Source organism: Meles meles, chromosome 8, assembly GCF_922984935.1.
Source record: "Meles meles chromosome 8, mMelMel3.1 paternal haplotype, whole genome shotgun sequence".
Classification (NCBI taxonomy): domain Eukaryota; kingdom Metazoa; phylum Chordata; class Mammalia; order Carnivora; family Mustelidae; genus Meles; species Meles meles.
The window spans coordinates 71,243,488-71,268,627 of NC_060073.1; the positions used below are offsets into that span (position 1 = coordinate 71,243,488).

At 38.8% G+C, this 25,140-nt stretch overlaps 1 protein-coding gene across 7 annotated transcripts in view; it reads right to left on the reverse strand.

The window, feature by feature from the left end:
- The window catches only part of DLG2 (discs large MAGUK scaffold protein 2), a 1,573,258-nt gene that overhangs the window by 956,461 nt on the left and 591,657 nt on the right, over positions 1-25,140 (reverse strand). The gene's annotated exons all lie outside the window — the stretch shown is intronic.

Sequence of the window (25,140 nt, forward strand, 5' to 3'; positions counted from 1 at the left end):
TTAAGGACCCTGTGATTTTGTGGCTGTCTGTCCCAGTATCACCCAACCTACTCCAACACAGGCAAGCTTAGGGTTATCATTTGGCTCCCCCTTATAATTTACGTACCAATAGATGGTGAACTCGTTAAAGATTGAGGATATTCTGTCAGCTTAGAATTTTTTTCTTGAAAATTAGTAAACCCTAATAAGTATCTATTCATCTCTACCAGTCTTTTAGGGACTTTATTAATACGGATCAGTATTCCTGAGTTTGATTGACTCTGGGACTCGGTCAAGTTAGTTTTTGAGCTTTTAAAACAAAGTGAGACACTAAAGCTCCACAAATTCACTCCTTTTGAAGATTTTTTGAAACCAGGTGGCTCTTCCTGACACATCTAAGCTATGCCCACACCTTCTTATTAGAAGAGTCAACGATAGTCAATGATGTTTTAAACCCAAATGATCTACTATGGTAATGAATCCCTAACACTGTTGTGCATTTATAATGCCCCAGATCATCTGTGCTTTTAGACATATTCTACTCTGTAATTCTCAGGATGATTCTGTAAGGTAAATTGAATCTGTACTCACTTTATAAATAAGAAATATGTGGCTTAGTTAAGTAATTTCATTTTACAGCTTATATGGAGCCAGAATTTCAGCCCAGGTATTCTGCCTCCAAGTCCAAAAGTTGTTATACACAGTAAAGAATTTGGATGTTTATTATTCAGCTAAAATAGGCTCCTATATGCCATGATCTTGTAAATATGTCCCTATTTACTGGTACTTAATTTGATATACTTTAAATGCGTAATATTTCCATTTTTTAATTTATTCATTAGCAAGAATGAGCAATACCCAATAATGAGACTAAATAACATAATTCCTATGGAGCCAAAGTGAGTCATACACGATAATTTGCAAGAAACACCCAAATACTCTAAAGGATGATAAATGAATATGCATTTTGACACAAATACACTTAACTCATTCCAAAATGGCTTATGCTGATTCTGATATAATCAATATTAATTTTTCTTGAATAAGTAGCCGGTATGTATGGCCGTCAGACGGCAGGTCTGTAATACTTCCGCTTTAAGAGAGGAGAAGCAGAAGGGGCAGAGTGGAAGTGAATTATGAACACAGGTATCCATATCACCTTGCCTCTGTGTTTTTCAGTGCCTTCTTGTACCCCCAACCTTGGCTTCATTTAGGCTCAGGGCTGGATTCCAACTTCGATTACTGGGCTGGAGTCTTTTGACAGTAGTCTCTGCACACAAAGGAACTTAGCCTGGACCACAGAATTATCACTTGTGCGTGCCTACAGGGTGTTCAGCCCCCATTATAGGTGACATTCTGGACTCATAGTCCCTCCTTTGGAACAGAGAGATTTCGTGGGGTGTGGTACCAGAGCATCAGTTGTGTTTGCTTAAAACTTACTCAAAGGTAAGCAAGTACATGCTAACAGAAGTCAACAGAGTGTCACTGAAACAGTATGGGGTTGAGACTCAAATAGAAATTTACTGACAGACCATCTCTACCTTCTCCTTTCCAAGAGGTTATCACATCTCAGAGCCTGAATTTATTCATCAGGAAAATGGAGATTATCACTATTAACTGACAGAGGTTTTGTGAGAAATAAACAAAACAACAATAGGAACAGCGGACCGTATGAAGATCCTAGTACGCTACAGGCATATAGTGGGTGTTCCATAAATGTTAATTCTCTCCTTCCCTTTGTGTTAGTCAGGATAGGTCAGGTTTGTTGTGAGAACACAGCGACCCTGACATCTCAGTAGCTTAATAACTGCTGTCTCATGCTACCTCACAGTAGATCAGCTGGGCACTTGGCTCTGCAGAGTCCATTCAGGGATCCTGACTCAGCAGACTCTGCATTTTGTAGCTCTAGAATCCAGAACATGAGGCCTCCTTGATCTCTGTGTCAGGAAAAGATCTTACTGGAGGGAATGTGTACTGGTATGCTCTGGCCCAGGTCTGACGCCTATCACTTTTTCCAAATCTATTGGCCAGAACTAGTCTTATGATCCAATCTAACTATAAGGGGACTAAGCAAAGCAGAGGGGCAGACGGAGTAGCACTAATCTCATTGCTAATAACTTCCCTGTTCCTAAATACAAAATAGATCTCAATAAGGGATTAAGTGATACAAATATAACCTGTGAGTAGGCCTTCATGAGACCTTCAGCAAGGCTCAAACAGCTCAGACTTCAGAATCTGTTTTTTCAGATCATTCCTCCAACTCAGGTTTAACCCAAAGTCGGTGGGTTTCAGTTGAGATAGCATAAAGTCAACATATGATGTTCCATTTTTCTCCTCTGAACAAATTGCCCAAAATTGGAAGCCTGTTGGAGTTGCCTATCAAATGACTTTGCCGCGTCTGCTTCTTCATAGGTCCTTCCTAGGTGTCCATCGAGATTAACCCCGCAAATTGCAAGGTGGTGTGAGCTGCTGTGTTAATCATTTATATGTTCCTGTGAATAGCAAGATGAATTCTATCTATTGAAAACAGGTATAAACATCTGCCTGGAAGAACAGTTTCTACTCCCAGAGACAGAAAGGAAGGTAAAAAGTTGTTTGAGCTAAGGCAGGACAGTGTCCTATGAATGTCCTTGGAGTAATGGAGTAATCTCTGCCACTAAGGAAGCTCATTATTATTGGCTTTAAAAAAACTGGGTACCCTAAGATAAAGTGTATAAATATCTTTCTATCCATTCACCCCTTCATTATACAGTTATTAGTACATGCTATTTAGCAACATTAAGCTAAGCGCAAGATATACAAAGATATGCAAGACTTCACTCTCAGTAGGGTCACAGCAATACAATATTCCTTCTGCTAAGTTGATGATGTAGTATCATTAATAAGTCCCCATATAGGAGCATATAGATTCTTCATCTGACCTAAGAAGATAAAGGAAAATAATAATAAGGAATATGCCCCATCAAATTGAGAATGAGAATAAGGAAAAAAAAAATGTTTGTTTGCTTTGTTTTACTTTCAGAAGAAATATCTGGCTGCCATACTTGACTGCATCTACCTAGTTGCTTAGGCAACCAAAAAACATAAGAGAAACGGAAAATGCACTGAATGATTAATCAATAGCAATTTAGTCCTCCTTTTCAGACTTTGGATTTGCCTGGAAGTTATCATTATTTTACTTGGTTCTAAAATATATAGATTCTGAAGGCAATACAACTCATCTGATAATTCATGATAAAACACAAATTCAGTGCCTTTAAAATTATCATTTTTAAAAAAATACTTAATATTCAGCCTGGCACCAAAAAAAAAAAAAAAAAAAAGGCTTGATAAAATTTAGCCACTGTGATTATATGTGCACAAGAATTGGCATTATAGGCATCACAAGCCTAGCAACAACAGAATCACAGAGAATGTCTGTGGGTATATCCCTGACAATCACCAGGTGGAAAAGATTATACATATTTTTGTTAACACAGTTTTAAAATAATATAAAACTTACTCACTTTAGCATGATCCAATGATTTAGGCATTTTCTAAAAGCTTTTCAATTCAACCTCTCCTAAATAGAGGGGTTGTGAAAGGTAAAATAAGATCTGTAGGATACTATAAAATAGTGCTTCCGCCCTTAGGGAGTCTACAAAGCAGTAAGAATGTTAAGAGAAATACAGATAGCTATAATGGGCCAGAAGAAGAGTTAAGAAAAGTCACACCTTGGAAAGTAAGGATAGGCTTCATTAAGCAGGTACCACTAAAATGGCATTGGAAACTAGATGGGAAGATTCCAACAGGCTGAGATAAAGGAAATTTAACCAACTCAAGGAAGGGAGAATACGCTACAATTGAATAAGTGTGGAGGCAAAAAGCATCTACTAGATTCCAGAAAGAGATTTCATTTCACTGGAGGAAAGGGACTGGTGAAAGGTGTGGCTGGAGAGGCAGAGTTAGACCAAATCAGCAATGAATCTGAATTACAGAGTAAAGAGCTATTTGCAGATCTGTACATAACAAGAAATACTATCTTTGATAATTGTCTTCTTTCCTCAGGTTCTTAACCTCCAACATAGCTGCTGGCATTCAAGAAACCAAAAGGAAAAAAACAAACAAGGCAGACTGAGCAGAGTTTCCTCTTTCAAATTCGCACTAAGCTGTTGAAAGTCAAAACTGAGGAACAAAGGAAAGCTCAGCGAAGTTTTGTTATGACAATGGAACTAGAAAGAAAATAGGGACAGAAGGAGGCTCCACTAGCCAATAAGCACCCAGTGGCCTTACTAGAGGAGAGTTCTGGGATTTGAGGGGATTACTGGTGCAGGGGGAACCGGTGAGCTGACCTGCAGAGCTGGCTAGTGTTGGTGAAAGGCTTGGTTGATGGCTGCGGTCAAAGGCAAGATACTGCATGGGAGCTGGGCCAACTGAGCTGTCAGCCTTCGGAGTCTGCTGTGGGGTGCATGCTTTCCAGGCTGTGATTTATCTAGCAGAAGGATCCCTTTTGTTAGCCCACAGAAGAGGATAGATTCCCATTTTAACTGCTCTTCTGTGTGTGACCAGCACTACTTTCCATTCTCAAGGACACTTGCAAGACAGCTTAGGCCACTTCCTCATCACCATCTCACTGTCTCTCAGCCAGAAACTGGGCTGGAATCCAAAGGATTAGTGACTGTGTGAAAGAGGTCATTCCCTTCAGGTGGCTTAAAGGGAAAGGACAATGATGAAACTATCCTACAGAAGGCAAAGGAGGATGATTAAGATGTCTTAACAAGGTTGACAGAAGTAACAAATATTGTAGTTCATCTGAGGTGCTACAAAGTCTATAATTTTACATCTAAATGCATGTTTAATATTTATAACACTGACCCAATAAACTAAATACCATCTAGGAGATAAAGATCTGCCTCGTCTTCTTCAAGAGCATCCACTTACGGTGTATCAGCTGCAATATGTCAAGTTGAGGCCTAATCCACCACAGTTGCTCAAATGTCAATAATACTAACAGATCACAAAGCTCACATATATTGAATGACTTTATCCAAAATTATGTCTAATAAATTGCAAAGGGCCCAAATCAGTTGTTCTCTCTCTTACCACTGTATCACAGATCTGTTCTGTACTGCTTTATCTCGGAGGATAAAGATATCGTAAAATTTGACACTATCAAACAAACTTCATTGTAGTCATTTTCTCTTTTGTTAGCTATAATCTGGTTTTAGTCTAAGCAGTCATTTCTTATGTTCCCAAGGATAATGGTGATTCCTTATTCTACATTTTAGATAATAAGTTTCTTTCTTCTTCCCTCCCTCCCTCCCTCCCATCTTTCCTTCCTTCCTTCCATCTCAGAGAGAGAGAGATAGCAAGCAGGAGTGGGAGTGGAAAGAGGCAGAAGGAGAGGGAGAGAAAGAATCTCAAGCAGACTCCCTTCTGAGCACAGAGCCAGACATGGGGCTCAATCCCATAACCCTGAGGTCATGACCTGAGCTAAAATCAAAAGTTGGATGCTCAACCAACTGAGCCACCCAGGTGCCCCTCAGCAACTTTATTTGTATATGCTATGCCCTCTGAGTATTATCACTTCCTTTTTTCTGAACCGATCCAATATTCTTGTTTAAAATTCGCTTCCTAAATATATCTCTTTCTGTTCATTCCCTTTCTAGTAAAGAAAACACAAGGTGCCTACCTTATGGTGACTAAGTGCAAGCTTATGTAAATCATCAGTGTATACTCACATTTACTCTACTTACTAAGAATGATATTAGATGCAGTATTTTTCTGATTAACAATCTTTTTTTATCAAAACTGGGCATGTGGTGATGAGCACTGGGTGTTATATGCAACTAATGAATCGTTGAACACTACATCAAAAACTAATGATGTAGTATATGTTGGCTAATTGAACATAATAATAATAAAAAAAAGAACTGGACTCAACAGTTTCCCCCCTAAAACTCACATTTTTGATTACCTAACTTCTTATGGGCACTGGGGTAACCAGTTCGAGTCCCTGAAAGCTTTTCTGAGGCTTCTTTTCTGGCCCCGAGGGTAATAAGCTGCCAGCTGCTTTCAATGCTGTTTCTATGATTTCTCTCATATTCCTCTTCTTTTTATTCTCACCACCATGACCCTAATGAATACCAGAAGCTTTTAACCATGATGTTTTGACAAGAGGCTTTGGTATTCTCGTGTGATGCAAAGATTAATGAGATGGATTTCAAGAAATTGGTTAATATTAAATAAAAGCAAAGTTTGAACAAAATTTAGTTAAACATAAATGACAGAATGTTTGTGTCATCTTCAATTTCTTTCATTGGTGCTTTATGGTTTTAAGAGTACAGGTCTTTCAACTCTTTGGTTAAGTTTATTCCCAGGTATCTTAATGTTTTTGGTGCAATTATAAATGAGATTGATTCCTGAATTTCTGTTTCTGCTGCTTCATTAATGATGTATGGAAATGCAACCGATTTCTGTATGTTGATTTTGTATCCTGCGACTTTACTGAATTCATTTATCAGTTCTAGCAGGTTTTTGTTAGGTTCTTTCAGGTTTTCTATACAGATCATCATGTCATCTGAAAACAGTGAAAATTGTACTTCTTCCTTGGTGATCTGGTTGTCTTTTATTTCTTTTTGTTGTCTGACTGCTGCAGCTAGGACTTCCAGTTCTACGTGAAATAACAGTGTGAGTGAGAAACATTCCTGTCTTGTTCCTGACTAGAGGAAAAGCTCTCAGTTTTTCCTCATTGAGGATTATATTAGCTGTGGGGTTTTTTATATATGGCCATTATGATGTTGAGATACGTTCCCTCTCTCCCTGCTTTGTTGACGGTCTTTATCACGAATCGGTTGTACTTTGTCAAGTGCTTTTTCTGCATCTATTGAAATGATCAGATGGTTCTTATCTTTCTTTTATTAATGTGATGTATCACACTGATATCACCTCACACCTGTCAGAATGGCTAAAATCAACCACACCAGAAACAATGGGTGTTGGTGAGGATGTGGGGAAAGGGAACACTCTTGCACTGTTGGTGGGAATGCAAACTGGTGCAGCCACTCTGGAAAATGGTATGGAGGTTCCTCAAGAAGTTAAAATTAGAACTGCTACAATTTTGGTATTTGCCCAAAGAATACAAAAACACTACTTCAAAGGGATACATGCACACCAATGTTTATAGCAGCATTATCTACAATAACCAAATTATAAAAACAGCCCAAAGACCCATCAGCTGATAAATGGTTAAGGAAGATGTGATACACACACACACACACACACACACACACACACACATATTACTCAGCCATAAAACGAAGGAATCTTGCTCTTTGCAACAATATGGATGGACCTAAAGAGTATTATGCTAAGCAAAATAAGTCAGTCAAAGACAAATACTACGTGATTTCACCCATACGTGGAATTGAATAAACAAAACAGACAAGCAAATGAAAAAAAAGAAAAGGAGGGATGTCAACCAAGAAACAGACTTTTAACTATAAAGAACAAATAGATTGTTGCCAGAGGGGAAGGGGTGGGGGATGGGTTGGGTAGGTGATGGGGATTAAGGAGTGCACTTGTGATGAGCACGCGGTGTTGTATGGAAGTGTTGCATCAGATATTGTATGCCTGAAACTAATATTACACTATATGATAACTGGAATTTAAATAAAATCTTAAAAACAATAAGTGAGAGAAAATCTAAGCCCGTCATTATAACAATAGAGTTCTAACTCACTTGCATCCCAATCTATGTACTTTATTGAGAGAAGAAAAGTGGATGGAGTTCCAGCTATTGCAATGGAGACTGTACATTTCCCAGGACTATACCCTTGGTCTGTATCGATATGAATGTCATCTCTCAGTTGGGTTTTGGCAGAAATCAAGTTTGACAATAGCCAATCTAACACTTTCTCTCTAATTTCCTTTTCCTCTAATTCATCTTCTATGCTGCCAGAGATCATTTTTCTTGAAGGACAATTCTCTGATAGTCGTGTCTCTGCTTAAAAATATCTCATGGCTTCCCATAACCTACAGTGAAGTCTGAACTCCTCACATGGATATACCAAGCTCCCCTCAAACTGGCCCACTTTGTTACCCAAAGTCTGCTTCCTAATAATTCCCCTCAGTCACTCTTCATTTTGACCGAACTGAAATTAGGCTCCAACCTTCCACATCAATGCCAGTATGACACTCGTATTCACACTGGTCTTCTTTCCCCAGTGCTTTGCATGGGCTTTAACAGGCATTGCAGATGCTCCTGGCCTTTTACCCCAGCTCAAATCTACCTCCTCCACGAAACCCTTCCTAATCACCCACATTCAAAATATCTTTTCTTTATAATGGTTAACATTTTATATCATGTATTAGACACCCCTGAAAAAGGCTTTCTTCTACAAATCTTGGAAAAGAAGAATGTCTGATAATTATTAAGAACATGAGCTCTTTAGTCAGAGAGAAAGGATTCAAGTCCCAGATTTATAATTTAATAGATTTGTGGTGCTGAGCAAATTCTTTAGCCAGTTTTCTCATCTGTAAAATGGAAATAATAACAGTAGCTATCTGACAGGATTGTCATAAGGATTAAATAAAATTAATCTTAATAAAATTATATTAGTAAAATGCCTAAGTGAATCTGGCACATGACTTTGAGTTCATTGAAGAACTAATTAAGTAGCGGAAACTGCTCTTCAACAGTGGAGATAAGAGTTGACAATTTCCTTTGAAACAGGAAGATGGTAAGAAAACAACAAATGTTGGTGAGGATGTGGAGAAAAAGAATCTTCATGCACTGTTGGTGGTAATGCAAACTGGTGCAGCCACTGTGGAAAACAGCAGGGAGTTTACAGAATTACCCAACAGTCCAGTAACTGCACTACTAGGTATTTACCCAAAGAATACAAAAACACTAATTCTAAAAGCTAAAGGCACCTCCATATTTACTGCAGCACTGTTTACAAAGCCAAATTATGGAAGCAGCCCAAGTGTCCTTCAGTAGATGAATGGATAAAGAAGTGGTGCTATACACACACAATGGGATATTATTCACCCATAAAAAATGAAATCTTAACATTTGCAACAACATGCGTGGGACTACAGAATAGAATGCTAAGTGAAATAAGTCAGTCCGAGAAAGACAAATACCATATGATTTCACTCATACATGGAATTTAAGAAACAAAACAAATGAACAAAAGGGGAAAAAGGAGAGAGAGGGACAAACCAAGAAACAGACTCTTAACTATGGCGAAATGATGGTTACCAGAGGGGAAGTGGGTGGAGGGATGGGTGAAATAGATAAAAGGGATCAAGAGCGCCCTTATCATGATGAGCCCTGAGCAATGTGCAGTATTACGGAATCACTATTTTGTGCACCTCAAACTAATAGAACACTGTGTGTTAACTATACTGGAATTAAAATGAAAATTTAACAAAAATGGAAAAAAAAAAACCACAGAAAGATGGTAGTTAGGAATCAGAAGAAGAGGTGAAATGTATATTTTCTAACTTCCATTAATGTAAAGTGAATGAGACCTGGGCTGACGTCCGGACCATCTGAGTGATATTCTGAAGTGAAAAGCTCTGGAGAACGGAGTCCTGGTTTAATAACCTCCTGGCATCTGTTTAATCACAGCTCTTGATGACTTTTAGTGAAGATTAATTTTCATCCCTAAAAATAGCCTATTGATAGATATCTTGACAGAAAACAAGCAGACTAGCAACTTGTGATTGGCCAGTAGGAGTAGGCACAAGAAATAGAGGCCTGTGCCACAGAAGCACGGGTCTAAAGACTGGACCTAAAGGTACTTTGGGAAAAGTCAAAAAGAAATACAAAAAAGGGAAAGAAACATGTATCTATGGGTAGTTCAAATATAAGCAAATGGTGCCTACTTCTCTTCTTTTGACATCCTCCATCCTTTGGAGTTTCGGAGAGTTGGGATTGCAACAGCTATTCAATCCTAAACGGGTGTGTGTGTGTGTGTGTGTGTGTGTGTGTGTGTGTGTGTGAGAACGGGCATGTATGGTATGTGCACAAGCGTGTGTGTGTGTGTGTGTGTGTGACCTCACTTAATTCTAACTCTCTAAGGTGGCTTCCATTACGGTCGTGGTTCTGCATATTGTGGAGCTGACGCTCAGAGAGATTAAAAGATTAAAACATCTACCGAAGTGGTCTGAAAGTTACAGATAAAATGATGGTGTGAAGCTAAGTGGGCTTGCTTCAGTCTTTGTAAACAATTAAGGAGTATCTTCTGTGCTCCTGAATCACCTTAGAGATAGAGTTACAGGATTTCTTTGCCACTCCTTTCTCTGCTTTTCAGTCAAGGACATACACACTCAATAAATGAGGAGACACATTTTGCCCATCACAGTCCCTGCTGTCTTTACATCAGAAGTTCCTGCTGGGGTATTCCCTGAGTCATACTCAGACCACAGCTTGCTTTCCAATCTAGGTTCTACTCAGGAAATACATACCTGGCAGCTGTGGTTGTCTGTGACTCTCAATTTAAAGGTGGGGTTGGCTAACAATAAAACCTAATAGGATAAGTGATTTAAAACCTTGGAGCCTTCCTTTTCTCATCTGTACGTTAGGGATGCTGGTCATACCTTCCTCATCTCCATTATAAATCTATTTGGCTTCCTTTCTTATTCCTTGGCATCCAGACACATTATTTTATGTGATCTAGGTCATCACCCCTATCACAGTGCCTGAAATATAAGAGATATTCAGAAATGTTTGCTGACTGATTGGCTAGAGGAATATGTGAAAGAATATTGATCAAAGCACTTTGGACGACACATAAAGGCAATTATTTTCTAATTGACAAAAGAGTGATCAGAGAGAAATCAGTAAGACTAAGATGCCAGACCTATTTCTGGATGTGAAACCAAAAGGAGGGGAGAAGATGGAGTATCAGGACACACTGCCAGCATCAGGGGAAATCAGAAGCTAATGGCTTCTTGTTAATACTGACTTCTCATTAATACTAACAAGGTGGAGGCTTCCACCAGGATGGGACAGAGAAGGAGGGTAATTGTATCAACACATCTTGCTTGTTATAATCAAGTCTCTATTACAATTCTAACACAGCCGCCAGAAAGCAGCCATCTTTGAGAAGTTCCCTCTGGACCACTTCTGATGCCAACACAACTGGCAGTTTGGCTCATGGGCTACAATATCCCCCTTAAACTTTTAAATATATTTCAAACTCCCACTTGAAGTCAAGTTCCATGGTTCTTAAAAATTGCAGAAATGCTTGTCTTTCTATAATCCTTTCTAAAGCCTTCACACTGCTAGTGTCAAATGGGCGTTTCACCTAATTCACTTTCCCTGGTGCTATGGCCTGATCCTGGACTAAGCTTCTCTTCCAAGATCCACATTCTCATTCAAATTTTGACTTTGTAATCTAGGGCAGGAGAAGTTTGTTACTTTCTTTTTCTATTGTAGAGATGGCTGCTACAGAAAAGTAGCCTGGTGGTGCTCCGGAGGATTTTCAAAAGACATTTTAAATAAACAAGAGGTAAAAAATTATGACCCCACAGAATTCATAAAATGGGATGTTGATTTAATTTCACACACCAGAAGTACAAACTTAAGACTTTTCAGGCTGGAATATATTACATTCAGAAGAGAGGCACCAACTCTCTAATATCAATAAAGGGTTTCCATTTACTATTTTACCTCATAGATTCCATGGGCTAAATTTCCCTACCGAAGCCAACTGCTGTGATGATTTGATTCTCATTCTCTCTCTTTCTCTCTCTACCCTCCCTGCCTTTCTAATTACATTCAAGTATATCTGGAACCATCATGACAAGCTTCTAATCAGGCTGAACAAATCATTTTTAGCAGAGTGGGTGATAGAACTCCAGCCAAAAGTAAAGGAACTTCTTTATTTATAATACAGATTTTTGTAGAGCCAATGTTCTATTGCGTTAGGCCTCCTGAAATATTGAGAGCAGCATGGTAAAGACGGGCTTTGTAGTAGGCAGGTTTGAATTTGAGTACTGGTTAAACAATTTAATGCTGTGGGACCCTGTACAAGGTTATTACACTCTCTAAGGCTCAGTTTCCTCAGCTGTACAATGGGGAAAATAATAGTCCATCAGAACTCACAAGGCTGTTGTAAGGACTCAAATAATGAATGTAAAATACTTAATTCAATGCCTAGACTATTCAGTAAATATTCGTTGTTGTTTCTGCCATCATTATCCTTCTCATCAGAATCATCACCACCACCACTGCCATCAGCATCAAGTTATCTTCAACTTTGGTAGATTCAAGAAGTGCGGTGGGCTTGGGAATCTTAGCATGAGAACTACAGGCTAACATGGAGCGTTCTGTGATTTTTCGTTTAGTTCCAGTAAATACTTTCAGCCATCGACCAAAGGAATATATCCCCAGTGGATGCTAACTCAAAGTATGCTCCATCCCCAGGGGACACTAAGTTAAAGTATGCTTATAGAATTATACCATAATTCTAATGGTGAGACCCCCGCAGTTTTGATAAGGTGAACGTTTTCCATTATCTTAAAATGAAAAGGGGGAAGAAAGGGCATAGGAGAACAGAGAGTGCCAATATGAGACAAAATGGGATGATAAATCTTGATTTCCAGCCTCATTTCCTTTCCTATCTGAAATGTCCATCAGTTTGGGAACATGGTGTTATAGTGGATTAATCAAATCAGATCCAAGTATCACCCAGTTGATTACTACTGACTCATTGGGAATCTCCGCCTTAGGCAGAGGCTCAGACTCATGATGTATTTTACTACCTACATAAAAGTAATCTTCCATTACCAAGCAGTAAAATTAGTTTTGCTAAGCAGAACAAAGAAAATATTTAGTCCCTTCTTTTCTAACTGTAAATGGTGATGGGTTTTGGAATTGGATGTCTGGCAACTTTCCCCCTACTCACTCATCACCTGCCTCTTCCCTCCACCCCCTCCCCATCCTCTCCAGCCAGCCCCTGTCTGAGTCATAATAACAGCTCCTATTTTGGGTGTGTTTTTGTGTATCACACATTGGCCAGGTCCTTGGATACTATAGTAGGGATAAAAATGTCCCCCTCTCATGGTGTTTAACTCCAGAAAAACAGAGACTGGGCATTGGAACTAATCAGGCTTTGTCCAAATCCCCAAGCTACCATCACATAGGTCAGAGTTGGCCTGAGGAGCAAGATTTCATAGGCCCAGGTAGGACACAGTGGGGCTTTCAACACTACATTCGGGCTGGTAATCTCTACTTTGCTAGGTCCCTGATAATATATTTGAACTGTTTAGAACAATGGCTAGCATGATAGACATTCAAAACATGGAAGTTTTAAGAAAAGGCTAATAATATTTCATATCTCCTCTTTCATTTTAATCAGAAAGGACCATATTTGCTGAGGTGAGCGTCTTGGCCTAGAATAGAACTAATAAAGAAGTTTTTAAGAACCTTGTTATAATCTAGGTTAGATTTAGTTAATAAAGGTGAGGCACTTTAAAAGCATACAGGGTGGGCGGATTATACCATTGTCATGACATGTAAAAGGCAGAGAAGACAAATGTGCCCCAAGTTATCTACATCTCTGATACCTCAACATCCAACATTGACGATTGACAACCCGTGTATACTCTGCCTTCAATTTCTTTGCAGGGTCCTCTGCAAAAGGCAAATGTTTCTTGAATGTGATGAGGAGAAAGCAGAAGATAGCACATGGGGTTTCTAACTCTCCCAAACTGTGTAGCCCATGCCCTTTGGCTTGGACCATGGTGCACTTGGTGAGTGGGGGAGGGAAGAAAGAAGGTGAAAAGTGATCTCAACGGAGCAGTGATCAGGGTAGAGATGAAGACTATGTCTGTCTCTGATAGACTTTGATTTCACAATAGAATATTAAGTCTAAGAATTCCTTCTTTTTGAGTGGTTGCTGAGAAACAATCCATATCTGGAAAGTCTGGGACTCTAGACACAGGGCCACCCCAAGAGAGTGGAACATGTACTAAGAAACTGACTGAGGCAGACAGGGAAGAGTTTAGAGTCAGGACTATGCCAGGTGAAAAGCAGTGATTCCAGCATGGTGCTATCCGTATATAGACTGGGTAGTGGATAGCAGAGCCTCAACTATAACCGAAAGAAGCAGGAGCCATGCAGAGTAATGGGATCTCAGTTCTGATGGGTTTTCCAGGGTTCTTTAGGAATGTGTCTGGAGGCCAACCTTGACTTGATGCAACAGCTTACAGAGGAGTGTACCTACAACCCATTTCAATCATTACTTGTCCTTTCTCCTTTTAAAACGCTTCAGTGATTTTTCCATTGCATCAAGAGTAATTACAAAATTATTCAGCATCCCACATTTTTCTCTCATCATTCTTCTTTGTTTCTACAACTATTGAAACACACACACACACGGTGCATGCTCACACACGTTTACATCCATATACACACCTCTTAAAAACAACCCAGTTGTGTCACTTCCTTAACCAAAAATCCCCCAATTGTTTTCCATTTAAAGTTCCATCATATCCTGCAAGGATTTATGTACTCTTCCCCCAGGCCATCTCTGACCTCATTTCCTAGTACTCTCCCCCTCCATCATACTTGCTGTTCCTCTGACACAACGGTTACTGGCTCAAGGTCCTTGTGCTTTTGGTTTCCTGTACCCAGGTATCTTCTTGGATTGCTTTCTCATCTTCTTCAAGTTTCTACTCAAAATATTGCCTCAGACTTAGGGAAGCCTGACCACCCTAACATAAAGGTGCCATCCTACTTGGCTCACAGCTTGAACCAGCATTCCCCTTCTCCTGCTTTATTTTCCTTCACAGTACTCAACTTCAAATTATAGTATTTTGCATGGTTCCCTTTCATAAGAAAAGGGACTTGACCTTGTTCATTTCGTTGTGGTGTCAGTTCCTTAAACAGTGGTTGCCAGACACTCAAAGAATCTTTGTTGTATAAATGAAAGAATGATGCCAGCTTAATTGTTGATTTTAAGAAGAGTCCTTGTCTACCCTCAAGTGAGGTGAGGTTCTCCTGTTCTATACTCCTAAAGTCCCCTGTGCTTATCTATTAGCATCAATAATACTCACAGTAGGCAGAATAACTTCCTTATTGCATGGTCTCCCTACTATTCTCCAAGCTCTGTGAAGTCATATATTTAGCGTTGTTCACTCAAGCATAGTAGGTGATCACTTATGTTTGAAGAATGATAAAAGGGCATTGAACAGGTACAATATTAGAGGAAAAAGAATGATTTGATGTTGCTTCTACTGAGCCATAGAGTTAGTGCTTGTCATGTTCTCCCCAGTCATGGTGTCTTCCAAGGTCCAGAGCAGGGTTTAATCTACAAATGGGACTCGGGTGAGGATATGGGGCTGGGGACCAAGAAAGTCATTATATCCCCTGCCTTTTCAAGTACTACCAGGCATCTAAGCTCTGCTGACCTGGTAGGTAGGCTGACCTGAGCAGCTCTGTGTAGGTGGAGAGAATGTTTTTGTTCTAACAGGAAATGGGTTTACTGAAACTTCTGACTGACTGAATGAGGGTACTGAAATTCAGAATGTACCAACCTCCTGAATCACAAGGTTCATTACCTTTTCATACAGTTTCGTGTTTCCCTAATTGCCTGGAAAGAAGTCTTTTGCAAGAGGATCCGTAAAGAATGCCTGTTGCATTCTTAGATGTGTGTTGTTATACATCTTGGTGTGAGTTAGGTGTATTTTCAGAGAGACACAACACTTGAGTCAGGGGGGTAAGTTCCCAACTATTGTGTGGGTTGTTGCATTTTTTTAAAAGATTTTATTCATTCATTTGACAGAGAGACAGAGATCACAAGTAAGCAGAGAGGCAGGCAGAGAGAAAGGAGGAAGCAGGCTCCCTGCCAAGCAGAGAGCCTGATGTGGGGCTTGATCCCAGGACCCTGAGATCATGACCTGAGTTGAAGGCAGAGTCTTAATGCACTGAGCTACCCAGGCACGCTAAGAGTTGTTGTATTTTGTGTCTGCTAAATGGATGGGCCACAGATAAGGGGACTTAACCTTAGTAACCAACTAGTAGAATGATCCTAACTTTTAGGGCATATATATGTCATGTCACTGAATCTGGATTCTCTATTACCTTGGTTAATAGAGGCGAAATTCACTGTTGGAGTGACTGCTGCTTTTTCCAACATGATTTTTTTTCCCAACATGAACTTTTATTCAAACACTGTCTTACCACATATGGGGAAAAGTATAGGGCTTCTTACTGAAAAATGCCCCAAGTCAATGCAGGGAAAAACTTATTCTACGTAAAAAAAAATAACCTCCAAGGTTTATTTAGTACATTATGCTTTCCAAACCTCTTTCATTTGTGTTATCTTATTTTGTTCTCACACAATTCACAGTCCCCTGGAAGAAAAAAGGCAGTCTCATATGAGCTGTGACTAGATAATTAGCCTCACATTATATCTCTAATTTGCTGACCAGTACCTCGTGTGATACATATTGATAATTTTTGAATAAAGGAATGGTCTACTTACTTATTGTGAAGTAGTAAGGAAAATATTACAGACCTGGGAAATTACAATGAAGATATACAGATTAAGGGGTAATAGGGGATTTAGGTTTGAATTTTCCCTTTATTATCTGACCAGTTCTCTAGTTTTGAATAAGCACTTAAGTCTGATTTGCAGTGGCCTCACTAGTTAAACAGATAATGGCATAACTTGGTTATGTAGATTAAAAAACAAACATGAATGTGTTGAACACAATGTTTCCATATAGAAGATACTCAATTAATATTAGTATCCCTTCCTTTATCTTCCCATAAGGGAGATATAAATAAATTGCTGTGAGATTTTGGAGGAATTAGGATAGCCATTTTTTAAAAAAAAATGTATGAAACCTGAGAGTTTTAAGACACTGAATGACTTGACTGAAGTCACACAATTAATAAGTAGCAGAGCTGGGACTGATTCAGAGCTCTCCCAAATCCTAGGTTATTCCTGTCACAAGTGTACCCCGTGGTCTCTATAGTTCCAGAGTTGGCGCTCTACCTGAAACATCCTAGATCTGGTTACTTAACCCACTATCCAATCAGAAAGCCAATGCCTTTTCTAAATCACATGGGGAATCAAGGAGTTAGAAATTCAGAAGGCCGTTAGAATCTCCTGAGAATACACTGCTATCTCCAAAGGAGACCCCTGAGGAAAATTCTGAAATTTTAATTCAAGCAAAATTATCAGCTCATTTGCCCTCTGTGTGGCTCACATAAAACTAATTAGAATTCTCTTCTCATGAATTTGGGAACCTCAGGATTCGTATAAAACATGTATATTATTTTGCATAATGAAATATGTCAATCTCAATGGAAATTAAAGTAAGTAATCATCTCTTATCCATGACACTCCAATATCATCATCCCTCCACCGAATGTCAGTTCTGCTTAGGTCCATCATGGAGCCACATTACCTTTATCTGACAGCAAGCAGCCACATAGGCTTCAAGGAAGGAGACAGCGAAAGGGATCCACTGATCGAGCTATGGCTCATAACCGACTGGCAATCAAAATGCGCAGCACACCAGAGGACAGAACCGAGGCACTCATGGTAAAAAAGTAAATGAGTACAAACCACACACGAAAACACAATCATTTTCTACATGACAGCTTCCCACAGATTGTTTCCAAAGGTAGACTTCCAAAGGGGTGGAAACTGGGATACTTACTGCCTACCCATCAGCTTAGCATAAACTAAGCTAAAAGAGATAACTAGTGTTAGACAATAATAAATACATTATAAAATGTCTTAACATGAAATTCAGCATCTCCTAGGTTTGGCTTAAATGCTCAGGGATGCTTATTATATTGGGTTTCTATGTTAACCCACAATGATTGAGAAACTGAGATCCAAAGAGGTTATTTAATAGGAATGCATGAATTCAATCAGCCCAATGACACGGAGCTCGATGGGTGTCAGGTATTATGTGTGGGGTCAGGGGAGACAGATGAATAAATCACAGTCTCCACCCTAATAAAACTCCTCTGCTGAGATTTGAGGCATCAAATCTCAACAAAAGAGAAGTACAACATTCTAAACTCTGTTAAGGAAACAGTCCCACCATGTCAGTAACAACAGGTTACATAAACAATTTGTTAATGGTATTAGTTAAAAACAAAACTAAACAGATAGGGTATAAATGGAAGTTTTGGCTAAAACACCGAAACAACATTCTCTTGTGCCAGAAGAAAGCCCTCCTTGTAAAAATGGTATCTATTAAAGTGCTGAAGCAGCGATTACCTAAAAATCTTATCCCGGGCATTCTTAGAACATTCTAGAGTTTTCAAACATGGATTGTCTTTCTTACTCCCCACATGTTTCAGGTATTATTTTTCTTCATCCTATACTTAGGGAATTGAAGCAGTTAGAAATAAAGTGATTTAGGGGTGTCTGGGTGGTTCCATCAGTTAAGCATCAGACTCTTGATTTCAGCTCAGGTCATGATCTCAGGGTCCTGGGATGAAGCCCAGCATGGGGCTCTGCACTCAGAGGGGAGTCAGCTTGAGGATTCTGTATCTCCTCCTTTTACCTTTTCCCCCATGCTCTCTCTCTTTAAAATAATTAAATTAGTCTTAAAGGGGATAAAAGTGATGTGTTTGAAGCAAAAAGAAAAAGAAGTGGTGAAGCTGGAGTTGGACACATGTACGTGCAGGACAGGTGCAAGCCTTTATTCTGAACACCCTAAAGAATGACTAGCTTAAGGCTGCATAGATCCACTCTATCAAACTTATACCTGGGACCTCCATTTTATAATTACGAGTCCTACGCTGCTTCACCAAAACACTGATTCTCACTTTTTCTTTAGATTTTAGTAATCTGTTTAAATATAAACTATATTCTTTTCCAAGGGTTTTAATACCCTATTTTCAACAGCTGAATGGCTAAGAATTTGGACTGGTTGCTGACAACCAGTTCACTGACACTACCTAGGTGATTTACTTATACTCTCTGAACCTGAGTTGCCTCATCTGTAAAATGGGATGATGATGTCCGCCTCGTAGGGCTATTTGTTATAAGGATAAGTGAAATAATGTCCATTAGTGCTGAACATAGTCCCTGATGATGGCGGGCTTTGGGTTGAATAGCCATTTCATCACTAATAGTGCTAAAGACGACTAGGTAGTTTAAATTTGCCCAGGGAACATTTTTCTCATGGCAAAAATGCCATACTTTTTACTACCCTATCCATGACCTTTATTCCAAAGAGGTGCTAAAACATAAGACCTGTATATTACAAGTGGGAGGCTCAAGACAACACTATTATCAAACTGCTATGTTAAACTCAACTATTTAGAGATCTTTGATGAAAATGGCTCAAAGTGGCTTAAACAGAAAGCAACAATTAACAACTTTACTTCTTTAAGAACTTGGGTTGCAAGTGTCCATCACTAGATGAATGGATAAAGAAGATGTGGAATATATATGCAATAGAATATTACTCAGCCACAGCAAAGGATGAGATCTTGCTATTTGTCACAACATGGATGGACCTAGAGGGTATTATACTAAGTGAAGTAAGTCAGACAGAGAAAGACAAATATGGTATGTTTGCAATTATATGTGTAATTAAAAAAAAACACAACGAAACAAATGTAAAAACAAACAAATGAACAAAAAGCTGAAACAGACCCCAAAATAGAGAGAATAAACTGATGGATACCAGAGGGGACGAGGATGGGGGGCAGGCAAAGTGGGTGAAGGGGAGTGGGAGATACAGGCTTCCATTTATCGAGTAAATTAGTCACTGCAATAAAGGATACAGCGTAAGGAATATGGTCAATGATACTGTCATTGTGCTGTATGGTGACAGATGGTAGCTACACTTGTGGTGAGTACATCATAGGTATAAATTTGTTGGATCACTATGCTGTACACATGAAACTAACATAAAATTGAGTATCAACTATAATCAATTAAAATTTTTTTAAAAAGAGCCTTGGGTTGGCACTAAATATAAACATTTTCCAGGTTAGCAGATCAAAGTAACCATTTCTGTTTTCTTGATCACCATTCGTTCTTTGTCTCCATTTTTTTTCTCTCCCTCATGCAGCTACATATGTGCACATACACATTAACCTACTTGCTTTTAAACTGCCCACAAAGCTGAACGTAGACCCTAGGGTCAGGTTACCTCAGTTCAAATCCAATCTCTACCTCTCAGAAGCTGTGTGATCATGGCCAAGCTTATTCATTCACTCATTCATTCACCTGTTCTTTCATTTAAAATAATTAGTCATGATCTACTATGTACCAAGCATTGTCATCATTTCTAGGGACACAGAGATGAATAAGATAGACAAGATCCCTACCTTCAAGGAGATTACATTTGGGAAGGAAAGGTACAATATTTGGGTAAAAATAAACAAGATAGCTTGTGATAAAGGAAATAAAATAAACATGGTCATGTGGTCGAGTGATTTGAAGAGGAGCCATTAGATGTTTTAAAAAATCTTTTTATGGAGGTGATTTTTGAACGGGAAACTGAAGTATGAGAACGTGCCAGTCAAACACAACATTCTGCCCTGAACATCCATCCCCTCTTGATCGGGCAGTTGGAAGGGACAACTGACAGGTTTCAACCAGGCATGCAATAGACTCTATTCACACACAGATGATGTCTCAGCCAGTGTTATTTGGTTGCAAGGGGGGGAAGCAAATAAGCAAATAGGTTTCGCTAAATTAAGGAAAAAAGGAATTAATTGCTAGAAAAATTGGATAGCTTAAAGAACTGATTGAAACATTAGAAAACTAGATTCAGAGATAGACAAAACAGAATAAAACTCCTTAGAATGTGGAGAAAAGAAACTGCTTAGTGTCTTTCCAGAGCATGTTCCTATCTTTGGAGTCACTCCAATCTGGTCAGGGAATGTGATCTAGCTTGGGTCACCTAAGCATATTTTGCCCAAGACAGGTTAGGATCTGCATTCGCAATCTCCTAGCATCAAGAAAGCACCCCTGTCCACTTGAATTGGGGGTAATTAAGCAAAAACCATGAAATTTAGTAAGATTTAAGGTCCAAGGTGCACTGGGACCAGAAAATCAGGCAAACAATTAGAAAACTCATCAATCCCAACACAACACAGTACAAATACTGAGAAGACTTCTCACTCTAACCAGCTTTCCAGGTAGACAGAAACTTGTTCTAAAGTAGTTAAAAGGTCCTAGTTCCCTGATTCATAAAGTATTATAAATAGCAATTCACAAATGTATTTGCCAAGATCCTACAATAATCCTCATATAATTGTTTATGATATTGATTATCTGCTGAATTCAGTACCTCAAACTTCAGAAAATATGATTTTTGGCAAGTGTACTCCCTCCAGCTCCCCAACCTAGTTTCCTTCTATGTTCGCTCCATAGCAGATTCTCAGACAGAATTGGTTATACTGAGATACGGACAAAAGGTTTCCAACTCATCCTTCTTACCACCTAACTACCCCAATATGGGAAATATAAATCCCCAAATGCAAAATTTATGTTTTAAGCTTTTAATCATGAAACAGTCTATATATATATATACAAAATACTCATTTATTAGAAATATTCTGAAATGTTTTTAGAAAAATGGTAAGATATCTAAGATTAAGGAGCAAATAGGAGAAATCAGAGACGTCACGTAATAGAGAAAAAGAAGTTTAAAAAAAAGGAAGTTCATTATATGATTCTTTTCTTTCTTTTTTGTTTTTTGGAGGACGTACTTTTTTCTTTTAATATCCCATCTATGTATTTGGGAGAAAAATAACATATCATGAGGATGTTGTGAGAAATGATCATGTATATTTAGGTTCTTACAAACCTTCAGTGCAATGTAAATCTAAGGGATTTTATTATTTGTGATGATAAAAATTGAATTAATGTCCTCTAAATTACATTTTAATTCCTAGATTGTCCTCAGTGATATAATTACCTGATCAAGCTATTATGGAAGTAATTTGTTAAGGGGAAATAAGTGATACAGTGGAAAGACCATTGGAATAAAGATGAACTACTTCTTTCCAAGCTTTAAATACACTGATACCCAGGAGACTTTGGATATCGGATCCTGCTCTGACCCCAGGGCTATAAACTTAGGTGTTCTGCCTCACTTTCCGGTTTCCTCATCTGTAAAATTCAATATAAACTGAATTACTCCATTTGAGATGATTTTCTTAAAATTTTCTGAACATTTTCTAGAGGTATTTACTTCCTTATTAGAGAGGCCTTCAAGATATCTAGCCCTCTAAGGATCCTATTCGTAGAAATGGAAGACACAGATGTAGGTGAGTATTTAAAGGAATGAAAAGGGGAACAGAAACTGTAACTCACAGTAAAAGAAAAGTAAGTTCGTCATCATTCCCAGCTCAGGAGGAATCCCCGTGGGTGGAAGTTCAAGAAAACATGCTTGATTGGAATAGTTAGGAAAGAAAAAGCAGGAAACTGAAAAGAACTCACCTATACCAAGTGAAACGGAAGAGATTCTCCTACAGTACATTCTAAAATCCTTCCTCTTCGTGGTTCTGATAACAACTTGAAGACTAGGAGCGGTGGTAGTGATGATACAGAGCAGAGGGGTAGCTGCTTGGAAAGGTGAGGCCCCATGCAGCACCATTTCCTAGGAAGGGTCCTTTTGCAAGGGTTTCTTTGGGCAGTCAGAGAACTAACTGATCAAAGACAAGGCCACCACTTTATCCAGCTCTGAATACCCAGTAATATTTTATGGGGTTGCCTCAATATTAAGTGAGTTAATACGTGCACAGGATCTGATAGTGGATATAACAGAGTAGACACATAATAATTTGTCCCTGAATTACATTTTGGGAAAAGGTTGGTGAGTAAAGAGTGTAACAACCAGGTGAAGATCATGAAGCAGGTGGATTTAATGTAAAAGTCAAACTTTCTCTAACACAGCCTGCTAAATGGGACACTTAGACCCTTCCCTGGAAAGGCAGTCTGCCTTGTGTGTGCTTTTTTAGGACCAATTCTCTTGGCTTTTCTCAGAGAGTGTCACAGATATTTTCATGAGAGCAGATGAGATGAGAGACCTCTGTGGCCAAGTCACCCTCATCTCCACCAAGCAATCTGTCTCTGCCACATGTTCCAGCTCCAGAGCTAGACTGCCTGGTAACTTAAAGTGATAGATGGTCCTTATGAAAAGTCTGGCTCAGCGGGTTCAACAGGGTACACATTTATTGTAGAACTTTAATAAAAACTCAGAAACACTCGGGAAATGGACCTCAGTGAGGAAATTGAAATATTATTCCATAAACATAACCGTGCCATTCTTTTTTTTTTTTTTAGAATTTTATTTATTTATTTGACAGAGAGAGAAATCACAAGTAGGCAGAGAGGCAGGCAGAGAGAGAGGGGGAAGCAGGCTCCCCACTGAGTAGAGAGCCCGATGCGGGGCTCGATCCCAGGACCCTGAGATCATGACCTGAGCTGAAGGCAGAGGCTTAAACCACTGAGCCACCCAGGCCCCCCTAACCGTGCCATTCTTATCATCAAAACTTAGATGCCTTTACATTCTGGGACTCCTCAACATTTATTCTTTCTTGGCATCACAAACTCTGTAAGATCACTATGTACTTTTCCCTACAATACACTCTGATGAATACGAGTGTGACTTTGAAAATGTATTCATAACTGCAATACAGATGCATGTATTCCCCCAAATGTGCCATTGATGTGATTGTTGAATAACAATGAAAAGAGCTACCATCATTTCATGAGCACTTACTACATACCAGACCCTATTTTAGGCCTTTTCATGTGTTTTCTCAGTTAATAATTCTATAAAGTAGAAGCATTACACCAATTTTACAGGTAAGAAAACTGAAGTTCAGAGATATACAGTCAAGCCCAAGTTTCAAACTCATATTCATTTAACAGGGAAGTCCCTGGGGCATCTGCCTTTAGCTCAGGTCATGATCCTAGGGTCCTGGGATCGAGCCCCAAGTTGGGCTCCCAGCTCATCAAGGAGCCTGCTTCTCCCACTCCTCCCTGCTCATGCTCTCTCTCTTGCTATCTCTGTCTCTCTCTCTCAAATAAATAAATAAAATCTTAAAAAAAAAAAAAGAGGGAAGCCCCTGGTGTTTCCACGGTTCCCCTCCTCTGCAGAAGGCCAAAAAGTTTCAACTATTTAGATACCAACTTCATCAGGAAAATCCCTGGCAGGACTATTTGAACTCACTATGCCAAATCCTACCAAACTACTAAATGTTTGGCTTATCAGAAGCCATGCTGGGTATTACTGATTCTCAATTATTAATGACATCTCTTTTATTATCAAACACTGTTATGACTAGATAATTTAGACCAGTGTGTGAAACCTCATTACTTATTTATCAAAGATACAACTTAAGCTTGACTTCAAAGACAGAAACTAAGATTGTGTGGACCTAATTGCCACAACAACTCTTTTTCATCTTCAGGGTTTTTGTTTTTTGTTTTTCTGAAACCCAAAGTTGATTAAGAGGTAAAGTGAGGAATTATGTAGTTTTTTTTTTTCAGCCACTAAACCAACCATTTAAAAAAATATATTAAATAAATAAATAAATAATGTTTTTAACCCTGAAATCTCATGGAGCACTAGTTCTTGTTAGAAATATAAGTGATGACCCAAAGGATATCAATAATGACAGTTTGAGGAGCTTTATCCGAAAAAAAAAAAAAAAGAAAAAGAAAGAAAGAAAAGAAAAAAACAACAAGGAGAGCCAAACAAACAAATGAAAACCCTCAGAGTGTTGACTCCTGTGATCTAGCAGCAACATCTATGGGTTGATTCTGAAATGTGATCTCAGACTGGCTGAATCATCCATGTACATATAAGTCCAAATATAACCCCCCAACACACACGCATGTACAAACACAGATAACAAAATATTGTTCTCATGGATATGCGGTATTATATGAAAAGTGTCTTTACCATTCAGTTACATTTTTTTTAATGTCACACTAGTTGAAATTGCCAATAGTTGGAACACCGTCTTTCTGTGCCTCAGTTTTGACTGTGGCAAATCGGTTGTATTAGAACATACCCTATTTATTTCATATAATGAGTATTATGGAGCAATGAAACAATGATAAATGACCACCAAATCTTTGGTATAATATATCACGAGGTAGGAAATAAGATTTCAATTTTATTTTTTAAAGATTTTATTTATTTATTTAACAGAGAGAG